The following is a 14,920-nucleotide window of genomic DNA, read 5'->3' as shown; positions in this document are numbered from 1 at the left end:
AATTAGCTTTTCCAGCACAGAAAACTACATGACTCAACCAGGTTAATCAAATGAAAGAAAGCAAGGGCTCATAAAGCCAAAGCTTAGGACTTCAGGAGAGTCCAGAGCAGTGGTTCTCAACCTGCTCATTGCTACAACACTTTAACACAGTTTCTCATATTATGGTGACCCAGTCATAAAACTACTTTTTTGTTGCTACTTCATAACCATATAATTTTGCTATTGTTATGAACTGTAACGTAAGTATCTGTGTTTTCCAATGATCGTAGGCCACCCCTGTGAAAGGGTTGCTTGACCCCCAAAGGGGTCACAACCCAGAGTTTGAGAACCTAGGCATGGCTGCCTCTTCTTCTCTTTCATCATCAGTCTCACCACCTTTGGAGTTTGCCTGAACAAAACTTCTTTATTTTTCAAGGTTAGTACTTTCACAACATGGACTCTACAAAGCTTCTGTCCCTGCAGACATTAGTCTTCTTTGTCACCCATTTCCTTGACATACTCTTTCATAAGAACAGTAGCCATACTCTAAGAAATGCATTATATACATGGTCATCCCCCTTTTCATATGGTGAGTCCCTGGATATCAGGATCCATGTCCTAGTTGTCCCCATTTCTCTTTCTTTCACACTGTCCTTCTCAGAGCACTTGGTGTTTGCTGAATGAGTAGCAGTTGTCTTATTTGTGGGAGAGACAGCTCATTGTTGCACAGTGCACAGCTTGCTCCCCTGAATCTCAAGCACAGAATTTCGGTTTCACTCAGTGTGGCAGTGTGCCCAGCTAGGAAGCAGCATTTCCCAGCTGTCCATGAAGCACAGGGAGGCCAGGAGACTCACTTACAGCCAAAGAGACTGAAGTGGAAGTATCACAGGGAACTTCTTGGAAAGTTGCATCTGGGAGCTGAGCCAAGAGGGATCAGCAGCAGATCTTCCTGCTGTCTGCTTGGAATGGGAACTCAATGTTGGACCTCGGCAGACTTTCTGAGTTATGATTCATTTGGAGGATGGAAGCCATTCAGTAAGGCAGGCTGATCAGCTAGACAAGCAAGCAGTTGGCTCCCCGAGGCAAGTGTAAAGCTGCTGTTGCAGCCTTGGTGTCTGTTCTTCACTTCTATGTGAGAAATAAACTACCCTGACAAGATTATTGTTGGTTTGTGTTTTTCTGTTATATGTGCTATAGACAGCTGGCTTTCCTTAAGTTGATAACTATTACATGCTTGAGTGAGGAAGTGTGTGTACAATTGACTTAATAGAAGAGCTTAGGCTAGCTTTCCTGCTAAAACTGAAACTGAGGCTTCCTTGGTCACTTTCTATAGCTACAAACCTTTCAGGTTCCAGTTGAACCATGAAGGCAAGGTATGTCTTGACTGTCAAAACCCAAGAAAAAATATGAGTGTGGCCATTGTGTATCTTCCAATTTAAAGACTTCTGCAAAGTCTATTGGAGAGAAGTGATGATATACACACCAGGGCAGGTGAATGGCAAATCTGACTTATATGAAACAGAGGAAGCCTCTTCCTTTAGGACAGCTATGTCTATTTTTACTGTCTGGTTTGGGCTAGGTTACAACTGATTCAAGGTTTCGGCAGCTAGATGATAAAGAGGTGTTTCAGAAAACACTCTCAAAATACTTAGAGGCCCCATCTTCCAGCAAAGACTATAAACTCTGCCCAAGTATAATGGTTTCTTGCTTTCAAGGGAGGAAAGGATGCTCAATCATCTACATAACTTTATAAGATTTGAAAGTCATAGGATATTCAAATTCTAAAGATCCATCTCTGTCTCAAGCCTCGCAGTCTCATGCCGAATCAAATTTAATGTTTATGTGGGAAACCTGGCAAAGCCACATATAGTTTCCTATGAAACTTTGCTTTGTTTTTGTGTTTGTTTGTTTTCTTTTCCTTTAAATTTTTTTGTCAATTTATTTCATTCTACATCCTGATCACAGCCCCCTTTCCCCACCAGTCACCCCTCTTGCCTCCCTCATCTCTCCCTCCCTCTTTCCCCAGAAAAGAGGAGGCCTCCATAGACATCGACCAGCCTCAACAAATCAAGCTGCAGTCGGACCAGGGGCTTCCACTCCCATTGAGGCCAGACAAGGCAGCCCAGCCAGGGGAAAGGGATCCAAAGGCAGGCAGCACAGTCATAGACAGCCCCTGCTCCAGTTTCCAAGGGCAGAATGAGAATACTAAACCGCACATTGGCCACACATGTGCTAGGGCCCTGGGTCCTTCCTGTGCATGGCCCTTGGTTTGTGGTTCAGTCTTTGCAAGCCCCCATGGACCCAGATTAGTTGATTCGGTAGGCTTTCTTCTGGTGTCCTTGACCTCTCTGACTTCCCTAATCCCTCGCAATCCCTCCCTTCTCCTCTTCTTCCACAAGACTTCTGAGCTCCATCTAATGCTTGCTTGGCTGTGGGTCTCAGCATCCACCTCCATCAGTTGCTGGGAGAAGCCTCTCAGAGGAGAATTATGCCAGGCTCCTGTCTGTGATTATAGTAGATTATCACTAATTGTGTCAGGAGTGGGCTCTGTCTCTTATGGGACTAGTCTCAAGTTGGGTTAGTCATTGGTTAGACATTGCCCCAATTTCTGTTCTATCTTTATCTCTGCATATCTTGTAGGCAGGACAAATTCCAGGTCAAAGGCCTTTTGGGTAGGCTGGTGTTCCCATCCTTCCAATGGAAGTCCTGGACAGCTACAAGAGATTGCCATTTCTGGTCCCATATGCCTTGTTGCTAGGATTCTCAGCTGCAGTCACCCCCAGAGATTCCCAGGAGTGTCACTTGCTCAAGGTCTCTAGCTCTTTCCACAGATTCCCCTGCACACAGATTTCAGTTCTCTCAGGTCTCACTTCCTCTGTTCTCCCCCACCTCTTCTCTTTTGTTCTCAACTCCAACCCTTCCCCCCAATCTCCTCCCTCTCTCCACTCCCAAAATCTAATCTATTTCCCCTTTAGACTGAGATTCAAGCATCTCCTCCTTGCAACTAGCTTGTTTGGATCCATGTTTTGTAGCATGGTTATCCTGTACTTTATGGCTAATATCCACTTAGAAGTGAATACATATCATGTGTGTCTTCCTGGGTCAGGGCTAGCTCACTCAGGATGATTTCTTCTAGTTTCATCCATTTGCCTACAAATTACATTATGTCTTTTTTTTACATATTGCTTCCTATGAAACTACTTGTTTTCTTTTTGTTTGTTTGAGTTTCTTTCTTTCTTTCTTTCTTTCTTTCTTTCTTTCTTTCTTTCTTTCTTTCTTTCTTTCTTTCTTGAGATGGGGTGGGAGCATCTTGCTAAACAGCTTGGCTTCCTGAACAGCTGGGATTACAGAGTTCACCAGGATACCTGCCTGTGAAACAAGTTTTTGAAGTGGAGAAATCCTAGCTCTGCTTTTGCAGCAAACTTTCCTGTGGCCATAGGAGGTAATATCTTCCTTTAAAACTACCTTGGAAATTATCAGCCTTTCTTAGGAGTTTTATACCAGCAATTAATTATTCTAATTTTATTTTTCTCATTTCAAAGTCCACAAATGCCATCAAAAGTTGTCACTCCATATCACACTTTTCAAAATTACCCTGTTTCCACACTGACCATGAGGCAGCTATTTGACCTCCAATGCCTTGCTGGAATTCTGCTTGGACCACAAATCAATTCATGGTGAGACTTCAGTAATAATGATATCATTTCATGTATTGAGCAGGGTTATAATTATTTAGCAAAAGCAAGCAGCAGAGTTTTTTTTTTTCTTGGCTTTAGACTAGTGGGAAATTCAACTCAAAACCTCCACTGGAAAGCCTGTTTTCCTAGATTACTTTTGGACCTATTTTCTTATCTTGGATTCCCTAGAAAACAGACTAAAGCTAAACTTAATTGGATGTGTGTTAGCCCAAGAGAGGAAGAGAGATGCAGAGAGAAGAGTAAGCTAAATGAATGCTGGGTACATTTTCTCAAGAATGCAGCGCCTGAGCACAAGAGATGTCCCTAGGAAGACTTTATGAAATTGATTCATCAAAGTGAAGAAGAGCAAGGACATATTTTTGCAAGCTTCTTACTTCATGTCTCAAAATGCATACCATAGAGGAATGAACACATTTGAATTTTTAATTAGCATTTTAAGGCTCTCAAAGGCATCCATTAAGAGAACTAGGGTCTGGATTCCTTTTTGGCTTGAACCTTGATAGTGCACAGCTTTAGTTCCCCCAAGGAAAGACCTGATGAGAGGCTTAAAACGAGGCCAAGACCACGGCATTATTTGGACAGAGCACTGAGTTCACAGAGGCTCTAAGCCACAGATGGCAGAAGCTAGTATCAGCCTGGACAATGGCCCTAGGGACACCCTAGTATCACACAGGCAAAGCTAGAATCCTGATGACATAACCATCCTCCATTTCTCCCTCTACCCCCAAATTTTTGTTTTGTTTGCCCTGTGCCATGAACGGTGGGCCCTAAGGACTTGTCCTGGTTTGTTTTCTATTTCTGAGATAAACACTATGACCAAAAACAACTTGGAGAGGAAAGGGTTTATTTAGCTGGCATGTAGCAATCACAGTCCATCATTGAGGGAAATCAGGGCAGGAACTCTTCTGAAAAGCAGAGGCAGGAATCATGGAGGAAATGTGCTTAGGGGTTTGTTTCTAATCTTGCATTCAGCTTCATGTTTTATACCTCACAGGACTATCTGGCCAGGGTCTCAATGGGCTGGGCCTTTCTGCATCAATCAACCATCAAGAAAATAGCCCACAGACGTGCACACAGGCCAGCATGGTGGAGGCTTCTCCTCAGTTGATGCTCCATCCTTCCAGGTGACTCCACTTTATGTCAAGTTGACAAAAATTAATCAGCACAAGACAGTGTTACCTTGTGGGACTTTTACCATCTTTTCTTCTTGGGTTTAGTTGATGGCAGGTATCAGCAGTAGATGGGAAAACAGAGGAAGGGTTTCCATCAGGTTTTCTCCTCTGTCTCTGTCTGTGTCTAATCTAAAAGTGGCTGAATTCCTCTGTGCCTTTCTTCTACGATCCCACCAATGATGGCTCATATTCCTATTCTACATAACTCAGGTTATGATACTAGTGTCATTTACCTAGAACAGGTCTCTATAAGTGTGCTGTAGGAAACATTGCATTTCCTTCGAAATCCCAGCTGAGGACCTTCTCTTTCCCATCAGAACTACCGTTCCTTTTTATTTCTGTCTGTCTCTTTTAAAATCAATTCTTATTTTCATCTTTAATTTTTAAATTTATTTTTTTTAATCTTCTTGTGTATATTCTATAGTATAAAGCACTGTAGGCTATGTCTTTCCCTTCCACTAGTAATGTTTTCTTATACATCAAGATCCTTACCATCAGTATGTTGTGTTCTCTTCTTGATGGTATTTCTTTCTTCTGCACTGTGCTTGCTTACTCACGATGTCTTTTCTTTCCAGCTGGCCACTGCAGACGCTGCTGTCGGCAGATGTCCTATTTCTTCTAAAGCTGTGGGTTGATTTATTGGCTCTCTCTGGCTGTATATCTGAATCCAGTTAATTTTCCTTTTAAGGTACTGTCATAGCTTCAGTTGTCAACTTGATGCAAACTTACCAGCACCTAGGAAGAGGAATCCTAAGATGAAGAATTGTCTCTGTCACATGGGCTTGTGGGCATGGCTGAGGGTCATTTTCTTGTTTTCTGACTGATGTGAGGGGGGCCAGCCCACTGTGGACTACTGTACACCCTGGGTATGTGGGCCTCAGCTGTACATGAAAGGTAGCTGAGGAAATCATAAAAAGCAAAAGCCAGTAAGCAGTATTCCTTCTTGATCTCTGTTTCATTTCCTTTCTCTAAGTTCCTGCCTTGTCTTTTTTTCAGGGATGGACTATAACCTGCAATCCGGATAAACTCTCTCATATTACTTTTGGCCAGTGTTTTATGACAGTAACATAAAGGAAGCTAGGACAGGTACATAGTACGGGAAATTGATGTTTGGCTGCCCATTTATTTTCCAAAACAGAATGTCTGAAATGCACATATATGCACATATATGTCGTATTGCTCTCTCCCTTTCTTTCTCTCTCTCTCTCTCTCTCTCTCTCCACACACACACACACACACACACACACACACACACACACACACACACTTTACATGTTACAGCTCAGTTGCTGCTTCGTATTCATTAAATTTGAACCTCTCCTTTTTCCTCTCTCTCGTTGGACTATGCATCATCTCCTTCTAAAGCTTTGGAGAAGAACCCCTAGGAATTGAAGGTTGTCTCTAAATCACAGATGTGGAGGTACTTGCTGATGGCTCAGTGTTTTGATAAGAACATTTGTAGCTAAGTTGCACATTAGTTTCTGAGGACTGTTGTGACAGATTATATAAGCAGCAAGGACACAATGAAATGCAGATTTATCATCTTACACCTCAATTCCTAAAACACAAGGCTACATGAGTTCAGCCATAGGGATTGTGCTAAGCTTAGTAGTGATCATCTCCCTCTATCCTAAATCTATAAATGCCCCTTTATTTGGAATAGAATATTGAGGGCGTGATTAAGATAATGTCAAGCTAGTCTGGGAAGACCTTAAATTCAATGACTGATGTCCTTACAAAGGAGAGGAAATTCAGAGACATAGAAGATCCTTGTGTGAAGTTGAAGGCAGGGATTAGAGTGGCATATCCTCAAGCTGAGGAATTCCAAGAATGGCCACTGACTGCTAGTAAGAGTCAAGGAAGGATTCATGGAAGGAAGAGGGAGCCCTTCTTCCTTGAACTTAGAATTCAAGCTTACTAAATTGTGAGAAAACAGATTTTGTGGATGGTGATGTTTTGTTACGGCAGGTCTCGCACAAAATTATAGAGTGAATCTATTTCCTTAGTTTCTGTGAACCATAATAAATAGCACACAAAAATATTCCTCATTGCTCATAATAATAAATAATTCAGAGCTGTGAAGAAGGTTGATGTCAGGCACCTCAGTGGAAGCCGGATTCTTCATCAAGCCCCAGTTTCTATAGTGTGCTCCCTTCCTTAGTTGTGTCTCCACATCCCTCTCATTCCTATTGTAGCATCTCTTTTAGACTCTGACCTTCTTGACATGGTCTATAAGTATCCTTGTGTTTACATTGTACTAGTCCAGTTAATCAATGCTGTTGTCCCTTTCACCAACTCTTAAGTTAATCACACAGACCGTGACCTTCTGTCAAGAAAGGCAATAGTAGATTTCTTGGATTAGAACATGGGCATTGAGGTGGGAAGCAGAACTGGTAAGGAGATATTTAACCATATTAAAGCTGGGTTGGCTCACTAAGACTGAGATATGAAAATGTCCAGTAGTAAATTAGTCAATACAACCATAAAATTATGAATAAAGTGTCACAGCCTCAAAAAGGTAGAAACATTATAACTGTTGCACTACATAAAACTGGAGTTAAAACCCTCTGTTCATGAATTCTTTTTATTAAAGGGATCCCATATAGAAGTCCCAGTGGTTGACTACAGGACAAGGTTGACAACTGAAGATACGCCATGGACCTAAGTTTGCTGACATCAACAGAAATGATGGAATTTATGAAGTAACAATGAGCACTGGAACTTCTAGGGCAAAAGAGAACTTACTTGTTTATTTTGGTGGCAAGACTTGTGATTAAAGTACTTTGGCCCACATTAATTCTTGGCCGTGGCTAAGAGATCATGGTGATTTTATGGGTAAGACAGATGGATTGCTTACTATGTATAATAATAAATAGCACACCAGAAGTATTGCTTACTATTTATAATAATAAATGAGACCTGGCAAGCAGAAAGCTGATGTCAGCTACCTCAGTGGAAACCTGAGGTCTCCATGAAGTTTCCAAACTTAGTTACAGATACATCTAATTGATTAAACGAGAAACCAGGCTCCTTTGAGGAAGGACCCTGGAAAGTCAACATAAATATATGCTATAAATACTCCTTCAATGCTTCCTGAGAAGTGCTAAAGTCTATTGACCAGATTAAGTGTCCATCGGGGTAAGAGGAAATATTCTGATCTTTGCAGGTTTCCGCATATAAAACACCAACAATACTTGAATCTCCATGTTACTGAAGTTAAAATGCACTGTAGTTTCCCTCCTGTTAGGGTGAGGGTATATGAAAAAGAAGCTATAAGGATCAGTTTTAAGCCCATGGTGCTACCACAGGAACTCACTATGTCGATGCAACTAGTCATCAATATCCTAAAGCTATAAGTACATGACATAATACTTTCTCAATCTATGGAAAATAAATCTGGAAACATTTCCTTCCCCATACAGCAGCCAAGTCAGTTCACATGTCCCTATTTGTCTGCTATTTCAAGACCCTCTGTTCTCTGTGTATACCATGCAAGTTTACTAACTAGTAATTATTCTGAAGGACAGAGCTCAGGCAAATATTGAAAATAATCTTATTCATCATCCATTTCAAGCCTTATTTATTACAATTACATTTAGTCTGGAAAGGAAATATATCCTTCCTGTCTGGATTGTAGATAGAGTTCTGAGGAATGGCAGTTACTGTGAATCCATGAAAAAAAAAAAGTCACATAGTAATGAAAGTACAACAGCCATGGATAAGGATCCTGGCTCCTTGGGGAAATCTGTGTCACTCACTTTTCATTACTGAAACAAATTACCTAAAGAAACAACTCAAAGAGGGACGGATTTAAAGGTTTCAGCCTATGGGTCCATGATTTGTGAAGTCGAACAACATGGCAAGAACCGTAACTGTTGCAAAATGGCTTTTCTCACTGTGAACAGGAAGCAGGGAGTGAGAAGGACAGAAGGAAAAGACAGACCTTTGAAAGCATGCCTCCAGTCATCACTGTACAGCAGTGGTATTAGGCTACGTAGTAGCATTCCATTAGGCTGGGAATCCATTAATGGATTAAGCCATTGCGAAGTTAAAAACCATCATGATTGAATGAACTCAGAAGGCCCTGATCTGCCCAGGAAGACTTTCACACGTGAAAATTCTTGAGAACCCTCCCATGCAAACTCTAACAGCATCTCAAAACAACTCTACCTATCTCTGAACACCATACACAGTGAGAAAAGTAAACTTGCTTTGGGGCATGAGTTGCTGAGGTAGAGTTATCTATTGTAGGTGAACACAGTCTGAATGGGACACTGGGACTGTCTGTATTTCTTCCAAATTCACCTCTATCAAGCCTCAGTGGGTATCCTTTCTCCCCCCATGAGTAAGAAGCAGCTCATTACAGAAGTCTATATTATGCTTCATATATGTTATTATGTCACAACATAAGCTAGACTGGCTTGCCAGCAAGCTCTAGAGAGATGTGGGTCTCTGCCTCTCCAGTATGGGATGTTACAACCTAGGCCACTGTGTGTGTGTGTGTGTGTGTGTGTGTGTGTGTGTGTGTGTTCATCTCTACTTTTGAATCTTAATTATCAGGAGGAATACTAGATGCTCATATATTTGATGCAATAAGAACACAATGAAGCACTTGTTTTTTTCCACAGAATAAGAGTGACTAACTCGTGAATGGGACATAAGTTGATGGGAAAGGTTTGTGTGCCAGTTGCCTAATAGAACTCTGAGAGGATCAGTTTCTTCTCATGTGTGAATTGGGGAGAAGACATTAAGGCCCACTTTTCTAGGTAACTAAGCAGACTGAATTGAAGCTGGCAAGGAGTGACAGAGAGACAGGGCATCTTTAAAATGCCTGGCAAACAGCTGAATGGCATTTTCTAGTGTCTGCTCCCCTCAAGGTTAAGCAACCAGCTCATGCTCTACCATCATATTGATTAATACAGGATCCAAGCTGCACAACTCTGAGGGGCTTGATGAATATATGTGTTAAAAATTCACGGGATAAATGACAATGGTGAAAAGCAATATGGAAGACAATATATGACTATCATCACCATATCACCATATTCCATGCTGTTCCTGTGGCTCCTTTCAAGGAAAATATTCAGTGAAGTTCATGTTTCCCAGAATCACTTTTTATTTTTTAAAGATTATATATATATATATACATATGTATACATACATGTATTTTCTGTGTATGTGTACATGTGTGCACAAGTAGAGGGTGCTTGTAGAGGTCAGAAGAAGGAATTCCTTCCCTTGGGCCTGGAGTTACAGTTGTGAGCAGCCTAATATGGGAACCGAATTCCAGTCTGGAGCAAGTTCTTTTAACTGAAGAGCCATCTCTACAGCTCTTCATTTTTTTTTTTAAATGCCTGCCAAAGGAAATGAATAGAATACCATAAGCTTAACATTTACAAAGGCCTTTCATAAAGTATGGCCCTACTGTGTCTTCTTCAAGACTTTCAGGGAAAAGGCTTATTTATCTTATCAGATTATGAAATGACAGTCAGGAGAAGACAGGCCCTGCTGTGCTACAGAAAGGAGTGGGGTTCATTCATTCCCTGCTTGAGACTTCAAACCTTTGCAGAGTGGACATGAGCATAACCAGAAGTCACAGATTAGTCTCAGGGTACAGAATAGGACTTCATAAGGAAGCAGAAGTCCCGGCATGTGTGACCTGCTCATCTGAACAAGGCCCAGTGAGATAGAGCATTATTACCTCTTACCTGAGGGTAGGCCCTGGTAAACAGGTTAAACATTGACCTCTTTTTTTGGGTATCTTCTCTGTTTGATGCTTCTTTTACTCCTCACTAACATCTTCAGCCAGACAGAAAGTTCCCAGACAGAAAGACAGAAAGTCTTTCTTCCTTGCATGTAAGAAGGTAGAGACACCCTACCCTGAGGCCCTTAGAATTTCAGAGGCCAATGAAGGATAGTGTCAAAGACCAGAGGCTCAAACCCATCCTGAGTTGAGAAATAAAGGTGCAACATAAGAGCAGGGTGCTCTAGGAAGGAGGCATGATCCCCACTTGTTGACAGCCACCGTGCCCAGTGGGTCTCTGCAGTCATTGTTTCTCACTCATTCACCTGTTAGAGCACTGCTCTACAAGAGCGAAGAGATCTCCGGTGTCCTACCCAAAGGACAAGAAAGGGCAGAAAACTGGGTTCAAAGCTGGGTTCTCACTCATGAGCAGAGGATGCTGAACAAAGATGCACGATATAACTTCATCTCTGAGGAACTGCAATCTTTTCAGCTCCAGAGTCAGATTGTCTTCATGAGAGCTGAAAGATCCACTAGGACTCCAAGAATAAAATTGTGATAATTCAAGTCAATGAGGCCTACATAGGTAGAACTGAAAACACACAGTTCAGGGTCTCTTCTGGCTTCACCCTTCAAGGCCATCAAATGTGTGAGAGTGGGTTCAGAAAAGTTCGAGGCCGTGTGCTTGGTCACTCATAAGAGCAGATAAAGTCTGTATTTGGAGGCAAGGTTCCTATTCTACCGGGAACTTGAAGAGGTGACTCAAGTGAGGGCGGATGAAGAGGCAGGTGAGTCCTGCCTCAACCTGGGCCTCAGTCAGCTTTATTACCATCTCTGGACATTGCCACCTCCTAATTTATCTAGCTGTTAGTGTGTTGGAATGCCAGATTAAAACTGGATCAGGTAATGAGGAAAAAGCCATTATGCAAAAAATTCATTCCTGCAGGATAGCAACAGAGAACTGAGTGTTCTCAGATGTGGACAGAGAGACCCCACAGCTGTTCTAATATGGTTCTGACTTATTAGTGGCAATTAGATTTTGTGCAGATCATAGTCTGGTTGTTACCCAAGTCCTTGTTGCAGACTGGTTCTGACCAGCTGGCATCGGGTATTAGTGAGAAGAGAATTCGAATGCTTTGCGCGGGATGTGGCTTGCTGGCACGTCACAGATCTGTTCCCCGACTTTGCCTTGGCTCCTAGTCATAATGGCGTAGGGACATTTCAGTTTGTGTCTCCAAACAAGCCTTTTGGCGTGGCTTGCAGGCCTAAATCTTCATTTCCTCCCATTTCTCTCTAAGCATGGCATGGGAGGGAAGCTATAATTTACAAGCTGCCCTTTCATCATCACACAAGCCGTACAAATGCCTTAATCCTCTCTTGCCATGCAGCCCGTGCCCAGCTGTCAGGCTGACTGAGGGGCTGGAGGCCAATGTGAAGGGGATTCTCTCCCATGCATTATTCACACCAGTGCTTCCCTTTCTATTTTTAATGTTCAGCGTGGAGCGGTTCCCTCCAGCAGCTATTTTTAGCATCATTGCCGCCAGCTGACAGCAGAGACAAAGGCACCGAGGCACCTTGAGAATGACAAATGGCGATTTCAGGGATGAAAATAGAAAGGCTATTTTTCTTCCTGGAAAGAAAGGAAAAAAAAATTTCTGTAGTTGCAAAGTTGCTGAGGCTTGAACTGAATGTATAATTTGGGACACATGGACTGCATGCACCTAAGGAACACACACACACACACACACACACACACACACACACACACACCACACGCACATATTTAACCTTTATACTCCCCAATACACTTTTCTGTGATGCTATCCTCTGTTCCCTCTGTCCCTGACAGCATTTCTGTCTCAAAACTCAGGAACTCTGTTATTGTGATTCCCAAAGGGTGTTGACAATATTGCCCTCAAGACTCTGATCTCCCTGACAGTAAAAACTGATCTTTAGATTGTCATGTTCAGTACTAATCCAGAAGCTGCTGAGCCTTTATGACAGAGCCATCTCTTTCTCCTGTCTGACACAAATAACTTCATAGAATAGTGACATGAGTGTAGCTAGTGAGAAATGAGACCAAATAAGTCTGTTTCTTGAGTTTATCTGAGCACAGATGAATACGGGGCTACTCTGAATCATAAAAAAATACTAAATATCAGCTTTTCATGATTAAAATGATTGATTTCCGCTTCCCTACTTGTCACAGTGTTCTCTCCTCTATAGTCTGCTTTCTGTATAGATGACCTTACCAAGACATCAAGTAATACAAGTAATACCCCCCCATGTTTGACAGTCTCAAGCCTGAGATGAATCCTCTCTTCTTTTTTTTAAACAACTTATTTAATTTTATTTTATGTACATTAATGTGAAGGTGTCATATGTACATTAGTGTGAAGGTGTCAGATCCCTTGGAATCAGCATTACAGACAGTTGTGAGCTGCCATGCGGGGTGCTGGGAATTGAACCCGGGACGTGATAGAAGAGCATATACAGTCCTCTTAACCACTGAGCCATCTCTCCAGCCCGAATCCTTTCTTCTTTAGAACTGTTTATTACCCCCAACCAAAGCTTGAATCCTTGAAAAGGCACTTTCTAGATCCTTCCTACCACATACATTCTCCATTTGGACAATAAGTGATGAGCCGAATAGGTGCTGCCACATGTGTGTCTCAGGGACTTTTGGCTATAGGGTATTGACAGCAAAAGCAGACACATCCAGGCATGGGCCTGCCATGGGCACCTTACTCAAGAAGCTCTAGGCTCAGCATTGGAGGAGCCAACAAATGTGTTTTATAATTCTTTGTTCTATGTATCATGTGTCTGGTTTCATTTCACAAGGGTCCTGTGAGGTAGGAATTATCATCTGCATCAATTTGGGGATTGAAATGTTAAGTAACCCCTTATAACTTAGTATTTAGGTGTATAGGAGAGACAGCACTAAGTCTGGATTTCTTCTGCTAGTTAAAATATACTGCTGCATATACCTGGAAGTGAAGAGATGAATTTAAACATATAGACGTAGGTCTTTTCATAGGAATTGTAATTTGAGGACTCTATGTGCACATAAAATGATGAGCAGGATGTATGATATGACACAAAAAGTTATAGAATAAAGTCACTGTTGGTGGTTTTGCATTGAATGACTCAGGTTCAATCCACAGTGTAATTACATGTTTGATGCCAGTGATTCATTCCAGAACAAAGGCTTTCCCTACCCCAAGGAACTGAGACAGGGGAAGGAAACCTGTGAGGCTTCTGAGGTGATTTGCTCTCCTTTCATAATGAACCCATTGGATGATCTCCTCTGTAGTCATGTTTGGATGTAACCAGGGAAGACATACTTGCAGCCTCAAGGTCAGTATAACCCTGAGCATGACTGAAACACCTTCTCACAAAGCAGAGTGTTTCTTTATTGATTAGACCAATTACAGTCAGTGTTTCTATTATTTGTAATAGATTCGTACCCTCAAAACCTTTGCTCAAAGATTCATCCATCTTTTCTACTTTCTTTTAATTCTGTATACTCACAAATGGAATTATACTATTTAATTAACTATTTTAATTAAGTATTTAATTAACTATTATTACTATTTAATTCACTATTTACAAGTTGATTGTCTGCTTCCATCACAAGAAGGTAAACCACATTAAGCCAGACTCATTGAAGCATTATCCCATCCCCAACACAGATGCAACTCAGAACCTCTGCTCAAGAGCTGAGTGGGTGGAAGGGTCTGAACCTTCATGAACATTCAAGTTTAATTTTAGCCTCTGTTCTTTAAGTGCATTTAGTGGGGTGTGGACAGCCTGATTGGCTTGTGCTGCCACACAGCAAAAAAAGGAGAGGCTATAAGCCAAAGACCAAAGAGATCTAAGATCTTTGTTCTTACCCAGTATGAAAGTCTTTCTGTTTGTGGTTGTGTTCAATTCTTGAGCAGCGTGCATTTTGTGTAAAAGACCAATGGTTTGTGAACAAGACTAGAAATAAAGAAAGAAAATGAAGGCTCTATTTATTCTGTTGGTCAGTTCACATATAGGCACTTGGGATATATTCCCAATACTCTATTTTTGCAGATAAACTATTTAGAAGAGAGAAACTTGAAAGATGATAGAAAGCTATCAAAGAACTAGTCAAAGGGGAACTGCAAGAGGGGTGTTAGAGGGACAGTGGGAGGAAGGAAGGGGATTTTCGTTGTAGAATGTTCTTGTTGAATTCCCACTTAAAGCTAAGGGAATCATGTATCACCCTTAGTATGGTGTGTGTGCATTTGTTTGTTTGTTCATATAAATGGACATATGAGTGAATACATAAGTAAGAACCTGTT

Source organism: Psammomys obesus, unplaced genomic scaffold (genome assembly GCF_907164565.1).
Source record: "Psammomys obesus unplaced genomic scaffold, mPsaObe1.curated_primary_1811, whole genome shotgun sequence".
NCBI lineage: Eukaryota > Metazoa > Chordata > Mammalia > Rodentia > Muridae > Psammomys > Psammomys obesus.
The sequence above is the reverse complement of the archived record's forward strand: the minus strand, read 5'-3'. Positions refer to the sequence as shown.